Raw genomic sequence first — 19,248 nt, forward strand, 5'->3', positions numbered from 1 at the left:
TCAACTCGTGCCCTGGAGCCAGCTTGATAAGGAACAAGTTAGTGATGATGGAAGGATTCCTCAGAACAAGCAAGCTTCTGAAACAATAGTTCTCAGCCAAAGCTGCAAACATACATACCACAGGGAGCTTTGAAAACATACAGAGAGAGAGAGAAGGAGGATGCCAGGCTACATCCCAGACAAATGAAGCTGAAAGCTAGAATCTCTGGGGGGGGGGGGGGGGGGAGGGGTCCCAGGCATCAGGTGATTCCAATCTGCTGTCAAAGTTTAGATCCTGTGTTCCAGGCCAGCCTTGCTGTGGCATAATCAGTAGATTGTAGGAAATGCAGATTCAGTCCCCGGGTGATTCACATATGCATTAAAGTTTAGGAAGCACTAATTTAGAATACAGGTACCAGCTGTAGGCTAATCCTAGCTGCACTGGTTGATTGACTTTGGGTAACCTACTTAATCTAGCTCTCAACTAGTTCTAAACCTGTTGATCGTGACCCCCTTGTAACAATGAAAATACATCCTGCATATCAGATATTTACATTACAATTCATAACAGTAGCAAAATTACAGTTATGAAGTAGCAATGAAAATAATTTTATGACTGGGGTCACCACAACATGAGGAACTATATTAAAGGGTCGCAGCATTAGGAGGCGTTAGGAAGGTTGAGAACCACTAATCTAGCTAAACCTCAGCTGAATAAACTATGACAGGTCTACACAACAGAATACAATGTAGCTGTCAAAAGGAGTTTGGAGGCTCTGCACCTGTAGCTAAAGCGGCCAAGGCGCCAGCCACATACACCTGAGCTGGCGGATTCAAATCCAGACTAGGCCCGCCAAACAACAATGATGGCTGCAACCAAAAAATAGCCAGGCGTTGTGACGGGTGCCTGCAGTCCCCGCTACTTGGGAGGCAGAGGCAGGAGAATCGTTTGAGCCCAGGAGTTGGAGTAGGTTGCTATGAGCTGTGATGCTACAGCACTCTACCCAGGGTGACAGCTTGAGGCTCTGTCTCAAAAAAAAAAAAAGGAGTTTGGAATATCTTTTTTTTTTTGTAGAGACAGAGTCTCACTTTATGGCCCTCGGTAGAGTGCCGTGGCATCACACAGCTCACAGCAACCTCCAACTCCTGGGCTTAAGCGATTCCCTTGCCTCAGCCTCCCGAGTAGCTGGGACTACAGGCACCCACCACAATGCCCGGCTATTTTTTGGTTGCAGTTTGGCTGGGCCCGGGTTTGAACCCGCCACCCTTGGTATATGGGGCCGGTGCCCTACCAACTGAGAGTTTGGAATATCTTTATGGAGTGATTCCATCACCCATCACAACACCTGGCTATTTTTAGAGACAGGGTCTTGCTCTTGCTCAGGCAATCCACCCGACTTGGGCTCCCAGAGTGCTAGGAGTACAGGTGCGAGCCCGACTGGCTTCTTAACTTTTTATCATGGAAAACTTCAAAAATGTGCAAACATAGAAGTATCATGAACGCTCACATTCTGATGACCCAAATTAAGCAATAACTACCTCATTCATGGTCTTTTGTTTCATCTTAGCCCCAATCCCTATCCTTCTGCAGTGTATTCTTCTGAAGTAAATCCCAGACATATCACTTCATCCATAAATAATTGAGTATGAACCTCTAAAAAATGAGAACTCTTTTTTTTTTTTGAGACAGAGTCTCACTTTGTCGCCCTTGGTAGAGTGCTGTGGTGTCATAGCTCACAGCAACCTCAAACTCTTGGGCTCAAGCAAATCTCTTGCCTCAGCCTCCCAAGTAGCTGGGACTACAGGCGCCCACCGCAACACCCGACTATTTGTAAAGACAAAGTCACGCTCTGGCTCAGTCTGGGAGCTCAGGCAATCCACTGGCCTTGGCCTCCCAGAGTGCTAGGATTACAGGCATGAGCCACAGCACCGGGCAACTCTCTTTTTTTTAAACTCCCACAGAAACATTGTTCATCAAGTATGAGTGTTTAAATTCCCCTCATTGTCAATTGTTTTCTTAAAAATGTGCTTTGCTCAAATTAGTTTCCAAACAAGGTCAACACATTATATTTGTTTGTTTCATCTCTTACCTCTTTTGCTTTTGTAATCTATAGATTTCTCCTTCACTTTTTTCCTTGCAATTCATTTATTGAAGAAACTAGGTTGTTTGTCCTGAAGAATTCCCCACATAAAGATTTTAATGACCGCGTCCTTGAATTTAACATGTTCTTCTGTCTCTATATTGCTTATAAATCAGTAGTTAGATCTATAGGTTTGATTAGATTCAGACTCAATTTCTTTCAAAGAAGTCTTCATAGGTGATGTTTTTTATCCATCTCATCAGGGATACAAGAAAATCCATAATATCAACTATTTATTTGCTTTATCATTTGTTTTTGAGATTTAAGATTGGTGAGTTGGACTCAGTGCCTGTAGCTCAGTCGTTAAGACACCGACCACATACAACAAGGCTGGTGGGTTCAAACCCGGACCAGGCCTGCTAAACAACAATGGCATCTACAGCAACAACAAAAAACAACAGGGCGTTGTGGCAGGTGCCTATAGTCCCAACTACTTGGGAAGCTGAGGCAAGAGAATCGCTTCAGCTCAAGAGTTTGAGGTTGCTGTGAGCTGTGATGCCACAGCACTCTACTGAGGGTGACCAAGTTAGACTCTGTCTCAAAAAAAACAAAAAATAGGCTCAGCGCCTGTAGTCAAGTAGCTAAGGTGCCAGCCACATACACCTGAGCTGGCGGGTTCAAATCCAACATGGACCCGCCAAATAACAATGACAGCGGCAACCAAAAAATAGCCGGGCGTTGTGGCGGGCACCTGTAGTCCCAGCTACTTGGAGGTGGAGGCAGAAGAATCACTTGAGCCCAGGAGTTGGAGGTTGCTGTGAGCTATGATGCCACAGCACTCTACCCACGGCAACAGCTTGAGGCTCTGTCTCAAAAAAATAAATAAATAAATAATAAAAAAAAAATAAGTCTTGGTGCTCGTAGCACGGTGGTTACGGTGCCAGACACATATACCAAGGCTGGTGGGTTCAAACCCAGCCTGGGCCAGCTAAATAACAATGACAACTGCAAGAAAAAATAGCCAGGCATTGGGGCAGGCGCCTGTAGTCCCAGCTACTTGGGAGGCTGAGGCAAGAGAATAGCTTAAGCCCAAGAGTTTGAGGTTGTTGTGAGCTGTGACACCATGGCAGTCTCCCGAGGGTGACATACTGAGACTCTGTCTCAAAAATATATATATATATATACATAACATATATATATTTTAGGGCAGTGCCTATGGTTCAACAGAGTAGGGCGCCGGCCCCATAGGCTGGAGGTGGAAGGTTCAAACCCAGCCCCAGCCAAAAACTGCAAAAAAAAAATATATATGTATATATTTTTTTCTTTGATTTTATATATATAGTAAATATATAATATATTGGTAAATATGTATATATATTCACAGCTCATATATATGTATATATATATACACACACATATGGTGAATTTAAGTCCATTGGAGTCGCTAACCTTTTTAATGTTCAAATTGTCCCATGTTTGGCCAACAGAAGCTCTTCAGATTGACTCCTGAGTTGTTTAAACAGTACTCCAGTAGTCTTCAACAGCTTCCTTTTTTCTGGTATTACAGAGGTTTTAACCTCAGTTCTGCCTATTTCCTGTCCAGATCTTAATTTCTTCAAGGATCAATGGTTTCTTTCAGTGAAATATGGCCACAATTTGGACACTAGGAGTACTGTTTGCTCCTGGGTTGCTCATCGTTTCTAAACTCTTTTGGTGCATTGAGCTAGAAAAATATTTTGTTAACAACAAAAAATATATTATGAATTTATACTAATATTTTCCATTCTTTTTAGGGTTATAGAGGTTTTGTTTGCTTGTTTGGGGTTTCTTTTTGCAGTTTTTTTGGCCGGGGCTGGGCTTGAACCCACCACCTCCAGCATATGGGGCTGGCGCCCTACTCCTTTGAGCCACAAGTACCACCTGGGTTGTAGAGTTTTTACTTAATTTTTTATGTTGCCCTTAAAATCCAAATTGTAACAACATTAGCTACATATTTGCTTTATTATTAAATAGATAGAAATAGCTTCAGAATAAATCTCACATATCCATGTTATTGCCAACAATGCAATTACTGAATACTGTTTTAAGAGTTCTTTGCAGGGCGGCGCCTGTGGCTCAGTCGGTAAGGCGCCGGCCCCATATGCCGAGGGTGGCGGGTTCAAACCCAGCCCCGGCCAAACTGCAACCAAAAAAAAAATAGCTGGGCGTTGTGGCGGGCGCCTGTAGTCCCAGCTGCTCGGGAGGCTGAGGCAAGAGAATCGCTTGAGCCCAGGAGTTGGAGGTTGCTGTGAGCTGTGTGAGGCCACGGCACTCTACCGAGGGCCATAAAGTGAGACTCTGTCTCTACAAAAAAAAAAAAAAAAAAAAAAAAAAAAAAAAAGAGTTCTTTGCAGCTCTTTTTTGGGTGGCACCTGTGGCTCAGTCGGTAAAGCACCAGCCCCATATACCGAGAGTGGCGGGTTCAAACCTGGCCCTGGCCGAACTGCAACAAAAAAATAGCCAGGCGCTGTGGTGGGCGCCTGTAGTCCCAGCTACTTGGGAGGCTGAGGCAAGAGAATTGCTTAAGCCCAGGAGTTGGAGATTGCTGTGAGCTGTGTGATGCCATGGCACTTTACTGAGGGTGAAGTGAAACTCTGTCTCTACAAAAAAAAAAAAGTTCTTTGCAGCTCTTTTTATGCTTAGGATATATTGCGGGTTGGAGAACAAGATGGCGGCCGAGTAACAGCTTCCTTGCATCTGGGCACTGTGAGTCTGGGGAGATAGGACTCCGGGCATCTCTGGCTGGTGGGATCTGCCTATCATCACCCCTGTGAGGATACAGGGAGTCAGCGAGAGACTTCTGGACCCCAAGAGGAGGACTAAAACAGTGGAAGACCAGCAAGTGGTCACGTGTGTTCAATGGGTCTAAACCCGTTCGCAACTGTAAGTTCAGTAGCAGCGAGACTGCAAACCGGAAAGGCCATACCTGTGAACTGTTTTGGTGTCTTTGGACTTGGCACTCAGTTGAACTGCCTTGGCGAGAGCCTGAGCGGGAGTGCAGAGAACTTTGGCCATTGTCTAGGGCCCCAGTCTGAGCCGCTGAGCCAGATGGAGCTAATAGTGTCTGGCTGTGGGCCACAGGGAGCCATTGTGAGTGATCTGCCCCGGCAAGCTCTGCCCTCAGGGTCGCAGAGGTAGAATCGGGTGGGAGCTGGTAAGCTAGCCACTGAGTAGCCTAAGGGTGGGGGTCTGAGCCACCTTGCAGCCCTAACCCTCAGGGGCAGAGTGAGACCCGTTTTGGCACACTGGGAAAGTGGATAGCCACTTCAGCAGTGATTCCAGTGACAAGCACTTTCCTGGGAAAGCTTCTGCTCAGCAAGTTTACAAGTTCCAAGTGCCTTTTAAGTGGGCAAAAGAGAGATTTAGGGTATCTACCTGCTGGGGTTTGAGAAATCAGCAGCCTCCAGTCATATCAGAACTGTGATTAACATCTCATACCCCAGAAGACCACGTGTTGCCCAGACAATATTCAACAACATATACATACTGCTTTGTTTTTGGTTGTGGTTTTTTGTTGTTGTTTGGTTGTTTTTTTTGTTTATTTTGATGTTGTTTTGTTTTTTAATTTCAACCTTTTCCATACAGATCTTTTTTCTTTCTCAATTTTTCTAGTTTAATTATAATTTCCCATTGCTGCCTTTTTCAATTACTAGAACTTCATTTTTGCTAGTGTTTCTACCACTATTATTTGGTTTTTCACCCAATTTTATCCTGTAAAGTTTTCTGTTTACTTGTTTTGGTTTGATTTACAGCATTTTTGTCTTTCATCTCTACTTGGTGGAGGTGGGGTACTGTGTCTGATCAGGTTAGCAAAGAGCTGCTGAAATCAAGGGAACCACCCAACTGGGAACCCCAGAAGGTGGGTTTTTTTTAAGGTTGTGTCAAACTACCCTACTGTACACCTATATTGCTCTGTCTCCCTCTTTCTGTGCCTCTCTTCTTTTTGTCAATATTCCTTTTGCCCACCCCCTCTCCTTTCTCTATTTTTTTTTTCCACTCGGTCCTCCTTTCTTTCATCCCTTTCTTGCTCTTCAACCTTCTCACCCTTCTGGTCCTGTACCAAAAGGAATCATCGAACCCTTAGTCCACAGGCACGAGAACTTAAAGAGCAAGAGGAAGTGAAAGGAAAATTAGGGCAAGGAAACAAATAAAAGAAATCCCTCATGGGTGGCACCTGTGGCTCAGTCGGTAAGGCGCTGGCCCCATATACTGAGGGTGGGGGGTTCAAACCCGGCCCCGGCTTAATTGCAACCAAAAAATAGCTGGGCATTGTGGCGGGCGCCTGTAGTCCCAGCTACTTGGGAGGCTGAGGCAAGAGAATCGCTTAAGCCCAGGAGTTGGAGGTTGCTGTGAGCTGTGTGATGCCATGGCACTCTACCGAGGGCCATAAAGTGAGACTCTGTCTCTACAAAAAAAAAAAAAAAAAAGAAATCACTCATGAGAAAGAATCAGCAGAAAACTCCAGGCAACATGAAGAACCAGTCCAGAACAACCCCTCCAAGGGACCATGAGGTAGCTACTGCAGAGGATTCCACCTATAAAGAAATGTTAGGAATGACAGAAAGGGAATTTAAAATGCACATGATGAAAACAATGAAACAAATGATAGAAACAATGAAGGAAACTGCTAATAAAGTGGAAAATAACCAAAAGGAAATCCAAAAACAGAATCAAATAAGAGATGAACGATATGAAGAATATTAAAAGGATATAGCAGACCTGAAGGAACTGAAACAGTCAATTAGAGAACTTAAAGATGCAATGGAAAGTATCAGCAACAGGTTAGACCATGCAGAAGAAAGAATTTCAGAGGTAGAAGACAAAGTTCTTGAGATAACTCAGATAGTAAAAGAGGCAGAAAAGAAGAGAGAGAAGGCAGAACATTCACTGTCAGAATTATGGGACTTTATGAAGCGTTCCAACATACGAGTTATAGGAATCCCAGAAGGGTAAGAAGAATGCCCCAGAGGAATGGAAGCCATACTAGAGAATATTACAAAAGAAAATTTCCCAAATATCACCAAAGATTATTACACACTGCTTTCAGAGGGGTATCAGACCCCACGTTGCCTCAACTCTAACCGAGCTTCTCCAAGACACATTGTGATGAACCTATCCAAAGTCAAGACAAAAGAAAAGATTCTGCAAGCTGCCAGGAGTAAGCGCCAGTTGACCTACAGGGGCAAATCCATCAGAGTGACTGCAGACTTCTCTAATGAAACTTTCCAAGCAAGAAGACAATGGTCATCTACCTTTAATCTACTTAAACAGAACAATTTCCAGCCCAGAATTCTGTGCCCTGCTAAGCTAAGCTTAAAATTTGACGGAGAAATCAAATCATTTACGGATATAAAAACACTGAGGAAACTCGCCACAACAAGACCAGCTCTACAGGAAATATTTCAACCTGTTCTGCACACTGACCACCACAATGGATCAGCAGCAAAGTAAGAACTCAGAAATTAAAGGACAGAACCTAACCGCCACACTGATGCAAAAGATAAAACTAAGCAATAGACTCTCACAAAATAAGATGAATAGAATACTACCACACTTATCAATTATCTCAATAAATGTTAATGGCTTGAATTCCCCACTGAAGAGACAAAGATTGGCTGACTGGATTAAAAAACACAAGCCATCCATTTGCTGTCTGTAAGAAACACACCTGGCTCAAAAGACAAACTAAAGCTCTGAGTCAAGGGTTGGAAGACAATTTTTCAGGCAAATGGAATTCAGAAGAAAAGAGGAGTTGCAATCTTATTTTCAGATTCATGTGGATTTAAAGCAACTAAAGTCAAAAAAGACAAAGATGGTCACTTTATATTGGTTAAGGGAAAAATACAACAACAAGATGTTTCAATTCTAAATATTTATGCACCCAATTTAAATGCTCCCAGATTCTTGAAACAGACCTTACTCAGTCTGAGCAATATGATATCTGATAATACCATAATAACAGGGGACTTTAACACTCCTCTTTCAGAGCTGGACAGATCCTCTAAACAGAAATGAAACAAAGATATAAGAGATTTAAATGAGACCCTAGAACAACTGTGCTTGATAGATGCATATAGAACACTCCATCCCAAAGATAAAGAATATACATTCTTCTCATCACCCCATGGAACATTCTCCAAAATTGATCATATCCTGGAACACAAAACAAATATCAACAGAATCAAAAGAATTGAAATTTTACCTTGTATCTTCTCAGACCATAAGGCACTAAAGGTGGAACTCAACTCTAACAAAAATGCTCGACCCCACCCAAAGGCATGGAAATTAAACAATCTTCTGTTGAATAACAGATGGGTGCAGGAAGAAATAAAACAGGAAATCATTAACTTCCTTGAGCATAACAACAATGAAGACACAAGCTACCAAAACCTGTGGGATACTGCAAAAGCAGTTTTGAGAGGAAAATTCATCACTTTAGATGCCTACATTCGAAAAACAGAAAGAGAGCGCATCGACAATCTCACAAGCCATCTTATGGAATTGGAAAAAGAAGAACAATCTAAGGCTAAACTCAGTAGAAGAAAAAAAATGTCCACAATCAAATCAGAGATCAATGAAATTGAAAACAAAAGAATCATTCAGAAAATTAATGAAACGAGGAGTTGGTTTTTTAAAACAAATAAATAAAATAGACTAACGAGAAATAGAAAAGTAAAATCTCTAGTAACCTCAATCAGAAATGATAAAGGGGAAATAACAACTGATCCCACAGAGATACAAGAGATCATCTCTGAATACTACCAGAAACTCTATGCCCAGAAATTTGACAATGTGAAGGAAATGGATCAATATTGGGAATCACACCCTCTCCCTAGACTTAGCCAGGAAGAAATAGAGCTCCTGAACAGACCAATTTCAAACACTGAGATCAAAGAAACAATAAAAAATCTTCCAACCAAAAAATGCCCTTGTCCAGATGGCATCACACCAGAATTCTATCAAACCTTCAAGGAAGAGCTTATTCCTGTACTATAGAAATTATTCCAAAAAATTGAGGAAGAAGGAATCTTCCCCAACACATACTATGTAGCAACCATCACCCTGATACCAAAACCAGGAAAAGATGCAAACAAAAAGGAGAATTTCAGACCAATCTCACTCATGAATATAGATGCAAAAATTCTCAACAAAATCCTAGCCAATAGATTACAGCTTATCATCAAAAAAGTCATTCATCATGATCAAGTAGGCTTCGTCCCAGGGATGCAAGGCTGGTTTAACATACGCAAGTCTATAAACATTATCCACCATATTAACAGAGGCAAAAATAAAGATCACATGATCCTCTCAATAGATGCAGAAAAAGCATTTGATAAAAACCAGCATCCTTTTCTAATTAGAACACTGAAGAGTATAGGCATAGGTGGCACATTTCTAAAACTGATTGAAGCTATCTATGACAAACCCACAGCTAATATTTTACTGAGTGGAGTAAAACTGAAAGCTTTTCCTCTTAGAACTGGAACCAGACAAGGTTGTCCTCTGTCACCTTTACTATTCAACATAGTGCTGGAAGTTCTAGCCAATACAATTAGGCAAGACAAGGAAATTAAGGGAATCCAAATGGGAGCAGAGGAGGTCAAACTCTCCCTCTTTGCTGACGACATGATCTTATACTTAGAGAACCCCAAAGACTCAACCACAAGACTCCTAGAAGTCATCAAAAAATACAGTAATGTTTCAGGATATAAAATCAATGTCCACAAGTCAGTAGCCTTTGTATACACCAATAAGAGTCAAGATGAGAAGCTAATTAAGGACACAACTCCCTTCACCATAGTTTCAAAGAAAATGAAATACCTAGGAATATACCTAACGAAGGAGGTGAAGGACCTCTATAAAGAAAATTATGAAATCCTCAGAAAGGACATACCAGAGGATATTAACAAATGGAAGAACATACCATGCTCATGGATGGGAAGAATCAACATTGTTAAAATGTCTATACTTCCCAAGGCCATCTACCCATTCAATGCCATTCCTATCAATATACCAACATCGTACTTTCAAGATTTGGAGAAAATGATTCTGCGTTTTGTATGGAACCATATAGCTAAGGCAGTTCTTAGTAATAAAAATAAAGCTGGGGGCATCAGCATACCAGATTTTAGTCTGTACTACAAAGCCATAGTGCTCAAGACAGCATGGTACTGGCACAAAAACAGAGACATAGACACTTGGAATCGAATTGAAAATCAAGGTGTGAAACTAATATCTTACAGCCACCTAATCTTCGATAAACCAAACAAGAACATACCTTGGGGGAAAGACCCCATGTTAAATAGATGGTGTTGGGAGAACTGGATGTCTACATGTAAAAGACTGAAACTGGACCCACACCTTTCCCCACTCACAAAAATTAATTCAAAATGGATAAAGGACTTAAATTTAAGGCATGAAACAATAAAAATCCTCCAAGAAAGCATAGGAAAAACACTGGAAGATTTGGCCTGGGGAAAAACTTCATGAAGAAGACTGCCATGGCAATTGCAACAACAACAAAAATAAACAAATGGGACTTCATTAAACTGAAAAGCTTCTGTACAGCTAAGGAGACAATAACCAAAGCAAAGAGACAACCTACACAATGGGAAAGGATATTTGCATATTTTCAATCAGACAAAAGCTTGATAACTAGGATCTATACAGAACTCAAATTAATCCACATGAAAAAAGCCAACAATCCCATATATCAATGGGCAAGAGACATGAATAGAACCTTCTGTAAAGATGACAGACGAATGGCTAACAAACACATGAAAAAATGTTCATCATCTCTATATATTAGAGAAATGCAAATCAAAACAACCCTGAGATATCATCTAACCCCAGTGAGAATGGCCCACATCACAAAATTTCAAAACTGTAGGTGCTGGCGTGGATGTGGAGAGAAGGAACACTTTTACACTGCTGGTGGGACTGCAAACTAGTACAACCTTTCTGGAAGGAAGTATGGAGAAACCTCAAAGCACTCAAGCTAGACCTCCCATTTGATCCTGCAATCCCATTACTGGGCATCTACCCAGAAGGAAAAAAATCCTTTTATCATAAGGACACTTGCACTAGACTGTTTATTGCAGCTCAATTTACAATCGCCAAAATGTGGAAACAGCCTAAATGCCCACCAACCCAGGAATGGATTAACAAGCTGTGGTATATGTATACCATGGAATACTGTTCAGCTATTTAAAAAAATGGAGACTTTACATCCTTCGTATTAACCTGGATGGAAGTGGAAGACATTATTCTTAGTAAAGCATCACAAGAATGGAGAAGCATGAATCCTATGTACTCAATTTTGATATGAGGACAATTAATGACAATTAAGGCTATGGGGGGGAGGAAAAGCAGAAAGAGGGATGGAGGGAGGGGGGTGGGGCCTTGGTGTGTGTCACACTTTATGGGGGCAAGACATGATTGCAAGAGGGACTTTACCTAACAATTGCAATCAGTGTAACCTGGCTTATTGTACCCTCAATGAATGCCCAACAATAAAAAATAAAAAATAAACGATATATTGCATTAGAGATCAAAAACCAAAACTGTTGTGTTTTCAGAGTAATTTGGAATAATTTCTCTTTGTGAAAGTCAGTCATTGACTTAATACAGAACTGAGTCCATTTATGTTTTCCATTTTTATTCAATTTTTAGGGATTTAAAATATCTAAGTTTAATTTTGTTACATAATTACACAAAGTAGTACAATGATTCCAGTGTTAAATCTACAAAATAAGTCACCTTCAGAGATGTCTAAGCTTTCATTTCTGACCATCTGTTCTGTACCCTCCTTCCCTGTCTCTCTAAGTAAATAAATAAATGTTTTTTTTAATTAATTTTTTTCTTTTTCTTTTTTTTTTTTTTAGACAGAGTTTCACTCTGTCCCTCAGGCTAGAGTGTCATGGCATTATCACAGCTCACCACAACCTTAAACACCCGGGCTCAAGCAATCCTTCTGCCTCAGCTTTCCAAGTAGCTGGGATTACACCACAACACCTGGCTAGTTTTTTTTATTTTTAGTCGAGACAGGGTCTTGCACTTGCTCAGGCTGGTGTCAAACTCCAGAGCTCAAGTAATCCTGCCTCAGCTTTCCAGAGTGCTAGGATTACAGATGTGAGCCACTGGACCTGGCCTTAAATTAGTTTTTGATTACCCTTACATAAAATAGATTCCAGTCCATGGCTCACAAGTTTATTTGTGAATTACCTGATTCTATAGGATCATTGTGTAGAGCTTTCTCTGGTAGTTCATTATCAGCAAAGAATTCTCACAAATGTGAATATGGGAGAAGATTTGCTACATATAAGTCCTCATCAGAGAATTTATATAGGGGGAAGAAAATGTTCACGTAATCCGTGTAGAGAAACCTATCATTATTGGAAACCTATTAAACTACCAAATCAGAGAATAATTCTGTTAATATAGTAAATACAGGCTTGGCGCCTGTGGCTCAAGTAGCTAGGGCGCCAGGCACATACACCTGAGGTAGCGGGTTTGAATCCAGCCCGGGACTGCCAAACAACAATGATGGCTGTAACCAAAAAATAGCCAGGTGTTGTCGCAGGTGCCTGTAGTCCCAGCTACTTGGGAGGCAGAGGCAGGAGAATCGCTTGAGCCGAGGAGTTAGAGGTTGCTATGTGCTGTGATGCCACGGCACTCTACCCAGGGTGACAGCTTGAGGCTCTGTCTCAAAAAAAAAAAAATTATATATATATGTATAGTAAATGCGGGAAGGCCGTTAACTATAGCAGTTGTCTTTTTCAACATTCTCTTTTTCCTACTATTTGATTTTCTTTTTTTTCAGTTTTTTTTTTTTTTGGCTGGGGTTGGGTTTGAACCCACCACCTCCAGCATATGGGGCCGGCGCCCTACCCCTTTGAGCCACAGGCGCTGCCCTGTGATTTTCTGTCATATATGTCATGATAATTCGCTTTGGCTTTATCATTCATAAGATAGACTTAATACCTTTAATACTACATATTAGGGTGGTGCCTGTGGCTCAAGGAGTAGGGCACCGGCCCCATCCAGGTGGCGGGTTCAAACCCGTCCTGGTCAAAAACTGCAAATAAAAACCAAACAAAAAAAATACTACATATTAGATTCTTGGAAGTATTATGTGAGTTATTACATGTAAAATCTTTTACAACAGTGCCTTGACATATCAGAAATATTGGCTATCATTTTCACTGGTGTTTAGAGAATTTGCATGAGAGGAGAGTACTGCGATTGTAAAGAACACTGAGAAATCATTAACACTAACCCAGATCATTTGGGTAGGGCTCACAGTATGCTGTAATGAATGTGACAGTAGCTGTTATGCAAATTTGTGAAGGCACAAACAAGCTGTTTTCCCTGAAAGCCCTCTCAGTACAGGGCAAAGCATGCATGGGGTGCCTAAGAGTGACTGAAGCAGGAAAAACTTGCACCAAGAAGATTCCGGGCAGGCAGAGACCTTTGGACTCAACTGTTTTAGATTAAGGAAGTTAGAACAAGAAAGAGCTTGTTCTCCTCCATACCTGCCTCCCATACATTATATGTCTGTTTCAAAACTTTCCATACCTTATGTGTTTTTGCTTAGTCAACTGTTTACCATTTGCTTTCTGTTCTTGAGGATGAGCGTCTTTTATCTTAACCACCCTGCTTGCATTTTTACCCATGTATACTTGTTTGGAGCACAATAAAAGGAGCCAGTAGACTGAGTAGGGGCTACATAATCTTGACTTGTCCTCCGGCAGCAGAGGTTGCGTATGCCACTCTGAGCTCTCAGGCTTTTATGCATTAAAAAAAAAAAAAGTTTCCAGTCTTAAGTTTGCTTTGTTTTGTTTTTTTAGTAGTACCCATGGCTAAGATTTATACAAAGCAAAATCAGCTCTGGGGTGAAGGCCAGAGGAAACCAGTCCCGAGCTTTCAAGAGTCTTCTCCCAATAGAGTCACATGGGATTCTGAGCCTCAAATCAAAAGATTTTATTTTTTCTTAAAACAAAAGATTACATACTATATATATATATTTTTCTACCATTTTTACCTCTTAGCAAAACATCATAGAGTTCACATCATAGCATTTATATGGATATTCCTCATCTCTATTTATAACTGTGTAGCACTCCAATGTGGATATGCCATGGTTTATTCAGCCAGTATCTCACTGATGGACACCTTGTTATGGGGCGAGATAAAGACCACCGACTCAAATTAGAAGTTCAGGAGTCTTTTATTAACTGTGGGGCTGTCTCAGCAAAGTCTAAGGCAGACTAAGTGAGAGAGCATTGTGGGGTTTGAATTTGGGGGTTTTATAGTCTGAAAGTTGGCAAAGGAAACAAACAGGTGGGCTGAAAGTTGGCAAAAGAAGCAAAAAGCAAGCCTGAGGTCACGATGACCCCTTTTATAGAAGCAAACCTTGCAATTTAGCAGATTAGCAAGTAGATAACAATAAGGTAACATAAAGGTCACATCAAGCAGATCTGGCAATTAGCGAATAAGTAAAACAATGTTACAGCATTTAGCTTGTTAACTCTCATCATGACAGCACTGCGCTTATTAGCTCTTATCTTGTTTTGTTCCAGCCCGATCTAAGAGTAATGGTACTTGGCATCATTTCCTTTACCTCTTTTTCCCCTTCCTCCTACCCAACCCTCTGGTCTTATGGAAGTGTGTGTGTGAGGCCATCGTGAAGCCGCCAGCGTCCATCTCAACCTGATTTATTTCCAAGGTTTTTGGGGTTTTTTTGTGCAGTTTTTGGCCGGGGCTGCGTTTGAACCTGCCACCTCCAGCACCTCATTTGAGCCACAGGCGCCACCCTCCAGGGTTTGTTTGTTTTTTTTTTTTTTTTTTTTTTGAGACAAAGTCTCACTTTGTCACCCTTGGTAGAGTGCTGTAGCATCACAGCTCACAGCAACTTCAAATTCTTGGGTTTAAAGAATTCTCTTGCCTCAGCCTCCCAAGTAGCTGGAACTACAGGCGCCTGCCACAACGACTGGCTATTTTTTGTTGTTGTTGCAGTTGTCATTGTTTAGCTTGCCGGGACCAGTTTCCAACCTACCAGCCTAGGTGTATGTGGCTGGTGCCGTAACCACTGTGCTACAGGCACTGAGTCTATTTCCAGGGTTTTGCAATCTACAAAATGTGCTATAATGACCAGCCTTATACATACATCTTTGTTTATTTTTGCTACTGTATCTTTGGCTTAGACTCTTAGAAGTAAGATTGTTAGGTCAAAGAATAAAAGCATATGTCATTTTTCAGGACAGAGTTAAATTCCCCTACTGGAGTAGATAGTTTCTAAAATTATGCTCCCAACAGTTCCCACTTCCTGGTAAACTTCCCCTTGAGTACAATTTGCAGAAGTGGTAGGATGTTACTTCCAAGATTAAGTTACACAAGACTATAGCTTCTATTCTGTGCACTCTCTTCTCTCTAGTTCTTTTGCTTCCTTGGTCTAACAAAGCAAGCTATTGTGCGTGTGTTGCCCTGTGGAGAGGCCCACAAGGGAGGGAAGTGAGGGCCACCTATGCCCTCACAGAAGTGAGGCCCTCAGTGCAACAATTCAGCAAGAAACTAAATCCTGCAACAACAGGTCAGTGGACTTGGAAGTTGATCCTCCCCAAATTGAGCCTTGAGATGACCACAGCCCTGGCCAACACCTTGTTTGCAGCCTTGTGAGAGACCCTGAGCCAGAAGACCCAGCTAACCTGCACCTGGAATCATAACCCACAGAAAGTGAGATACTAAGGACAGTGCCTTAAGCTACTATGTTTTGGCGTAGTATTTCTATACCACAATAGTACAGGTACACCTTCACACAGGTTGTGTTAGGTGTGCTAAGTGTTAGGTTGACTGACTATAGGGAGAGTGCTGATTGATCAATTCATGAAGAGGTCAGCTGCTGAGGTTACCTGGCAGCAATACTTTGCAGGGCACTACAGGGAGGTACAGAGAAGGCTGCAGTTCTGGTACCCCACTGCTATAAGCAGGACCCCATTTTGAGGCAAGGGTGAGAATAGGTCGGGGCCGTAAAATGATGCAAAAGTACATGGAGAAAGGCAGGGAAAGATGTCCATTCCATCAAAAACATGGAAAAGAATAGCTTGGTGCTCCGCGCGTCTCGGCCTCCCATCCTCCCTAAGCTGCGGGCGGCGGTGGCGCAGCGTTTGAACCCGAGGTGAGAGGGGGTGCGCGGCTGACTGGGGGGGCTCGGGGGCTCAGGGGCTGCGGCCGCCGGAAGAGGCGAGAGGCCCCCGCCGCAGAGACCCCACTTTGGCGTCCGCGTGCAGCGGTAATGGTGTGTGTCCTGGAGTTCTAAACCAGGATGAGTCTGGCACTTAATGATCTGCTTATTTGCTGCCGTCATCTAGAACATGATAGAGCCACAGAACCAAAGATAGAAATTGAGAAATTGAAGCACCTGATTTGAGATCCTGAAACAGTTAAACATTTAGATCGGCACTCAGATTCCAAACAAGGAAAATATTTAAATTGGGATGCCGTTTTTCGATTTTTTACAGAAATATAATCAGAAAGAAACAGAATGTCTGAGAACAGCAAAAGCAAATGTATCAGCTTCGACACAAGCCTCCAGGCAGAAAAAGACGCAAGAAATACGTAGTTTGGTCAAATACTTCATCAAATGTGCAAATAAAATTTGTTTCTAAATAGGAGTACCTAGGCTAAAATGTCAAGAACTCTTGAATTATATTATGGATACAGTGAAAGATTCGTCTAATGGTGCCATTTATGGAGCTGATTATAGCAACATTCTGCTCAGACATTCTTTCTGTGAGAAAATATTGGTGTGAAATCCCTCAACCGCAGTGGCTAGAATTATTCTCTGTGTACTTCAAGATGTATATCAAACCTTCACAAGATGTTTATAGAGTTTTAGTGGCTAGAATAATTCATACTGTGACCAAAGGACGTTGTTCACAAACTGATGCATTAAATTCCAAATTTCTGGATCTTTTACCCAAGGCTATTCAGTGTGCAAGAGAAGAAAAGAGCTCTGCAGGTCTAAATCATATCTTAGCAGGGCTTATTATCTTCCTCAAAACTTTGGCTGTCTACTTTCGAATTCAAGTGTGTGAATTAGGAGATGAAATTCTTCCTAATTTGCTTTATATTTTATATTTAGTTTCAACATAGACTTAATGATTCCTTAAAAGAAGTTATAATTGAATTATTTCAACTGCAAATTTATATCCATCATCTAAAAGGAGCCAAAACCCAAGAGTAGGTGCCAATGAATAACATGGCAAAGTATTTTGTACAACTTATATGATCTGCTAGTAAATGAGATAAGTCACATAGGAAGTAAAGGAAAATATTCTTCAGGATATCGTAATATTGCTGTCAAGGAAAATTTAATTGAATTGATGGCAGATATTTGTCACCAGGTTTTTAAGGAAGATACCAGATCCTTGTAGATTTCTCAGTCTTATACTACTACACCAAGAGAATCTGGTGATTACAGTGTACCTTGCAAAAGGAAGAAAATAGAAATAGGGCTGGGAAGTAATAAAAGATCATCTTCAAAAGTCACAGAATGATTTTGATCTTGTGCCTTGGCTACAAATTACAGCTCAATTACTATCAAAATACCCTGTGAGTTTAGCTACCTGTGAGCTATCTGCACTACTGATAATACTATACCAGCTTTTACCTCAGCAGCGACATGGGGAGCATACACCGTATGTGTTATGATGCCTTATGGAAGTTGCATTCTGTCAACTATGAAATCAGACCTAGACAGCTCACAAAAGTCAGATTTATTGAAACTCTAGAATAAAATGTGGTCTATTACCTTTCGTGGTTTAAGTTCTGAACAAATACAAGCTGAAAGCTTTGGCTTAGTTGGAGCTATAATTCAAGGTGGTTTAGTTGAGGTTGACAATTCTGGAAATCATTTACTGGGTCAGCTTGCAGACCTTTGTGTCCTGCAGTACGCTGTTTGACTTTGGCACTGACCATCAGTGTAGTTCCAGAAGCAGTAAAAATGGGAATAGAGCAAAACATATGTGAAATAAATGGAAGTTTTTCTTTAAAGGAATCGATTATGAAATGGCTCTTACGCTATCGGTTAGAGGATGGCTTAGAAGACAGTACAGAACTACCTCAATTCTTCACAGTAATTTTCCTCATCTTATACTGGAGAAAATTCTTGTGAGTCTCACTATGAAAAACTGTAAAGTCTCAATGAATTTTTTCCTAAGTGGGCCAATATGGTATGTTATCTAATAAGAGTTTTGTGTTATTTTAAGATACTGGCTTTAATCGGTGTAACCTGGCTTATTGTACCCTCAATGAATCCCCAACAATAAAAATAAAAATAAAATAAAATAAAATCACTTCCACCAAGGTCACAAAAAAAAAAAAAGATACTGGCTTTAATTACAAAGATAATTTTAGGGTAGTAGCTACATATTAATAATTATGAACTAAATTGGTCAAGTAAAAGAAAAAGTGATAACTGTTAGGGAAAAACTTTTAATTCAGTGACTGTGATCTATGTTCTGTAATGTAAGATTACTCTTTTTTAATGCTGTGCAGTATAACATGACAAGTGCCACTGGGAAAAATTAAATGGCTATGATAGGAAATTAAGAACATAAAGTTTATGTGAACTGAGTTCTTAAAGGTGTGATCCATTTTTGTACATTAAGGAAGATTTGACATATTTAAAAACTAATGATCATTGAAAACAGGAATAAATCTAAAAACTTGAAAAAAAAAAAAAAAGAAGAAGAAGATAGGATTATAAGGGAGTAAAGGGCATTTTCAATCTTTGCCCTGTCTTTACTCAAAAAGAACTCCTTAGAGGGCGGCGTCTGTGGCTCAGTCGGTAGGGTGCCGGCCCCATATACCAAGGGTGGCGGGTTCAAACCCGGCCCCGGCTGAACTGCAACCATAAAATAGCCGGGTGTTGTGGCGGGTGCCTGTAGTCCCAGCTACTTGGGAGGCTAGGGCAAGAGAATCGCTTAAGCCCAGGAGTTGGAGGTTGCTGTGAGCTGTGTGAGGCCATGGCACTCTACCGAGGGCAATAAAGTGAAACTCTGTCTCTACAGAAAAAAAAGAACTCCTTAGAAATGCAAGGTCTCAGGCCCCACCACAGACTCAATGAGTCAGAACCTGCATGTTAACA

The 19,248-nt window shown here is 41.2% G+C and overlaps 1 pseudogene; it reads left to right on the forward strand.

Moving 5' to 3' along the window:
* Positions 1-16,422: 16,422 nt before the first annotated feature.
* On the forward strand, positions 16,423-17,101 carry LOC128573874 (serine-protein kinase ATM-like; annotated as a pseudogene).
* Positions 17,102-19,248: the final 2,147 nt, after the last annotated feature.

This window comes from Nycticebus coucang, chromosome 21, assembly GCF_027406575.1.
Source record: "Nycticebus coucang isolate mNycCou1 chromosome 21, mNycCou1.pri, whole genome shotgun sequence".
Taxonomy (NCBI): Eukaryota; Metazoa; Chordata; class Mammalia; order Primates; family Lorisidae; genus Nycticebus; species Nycticebus coucang.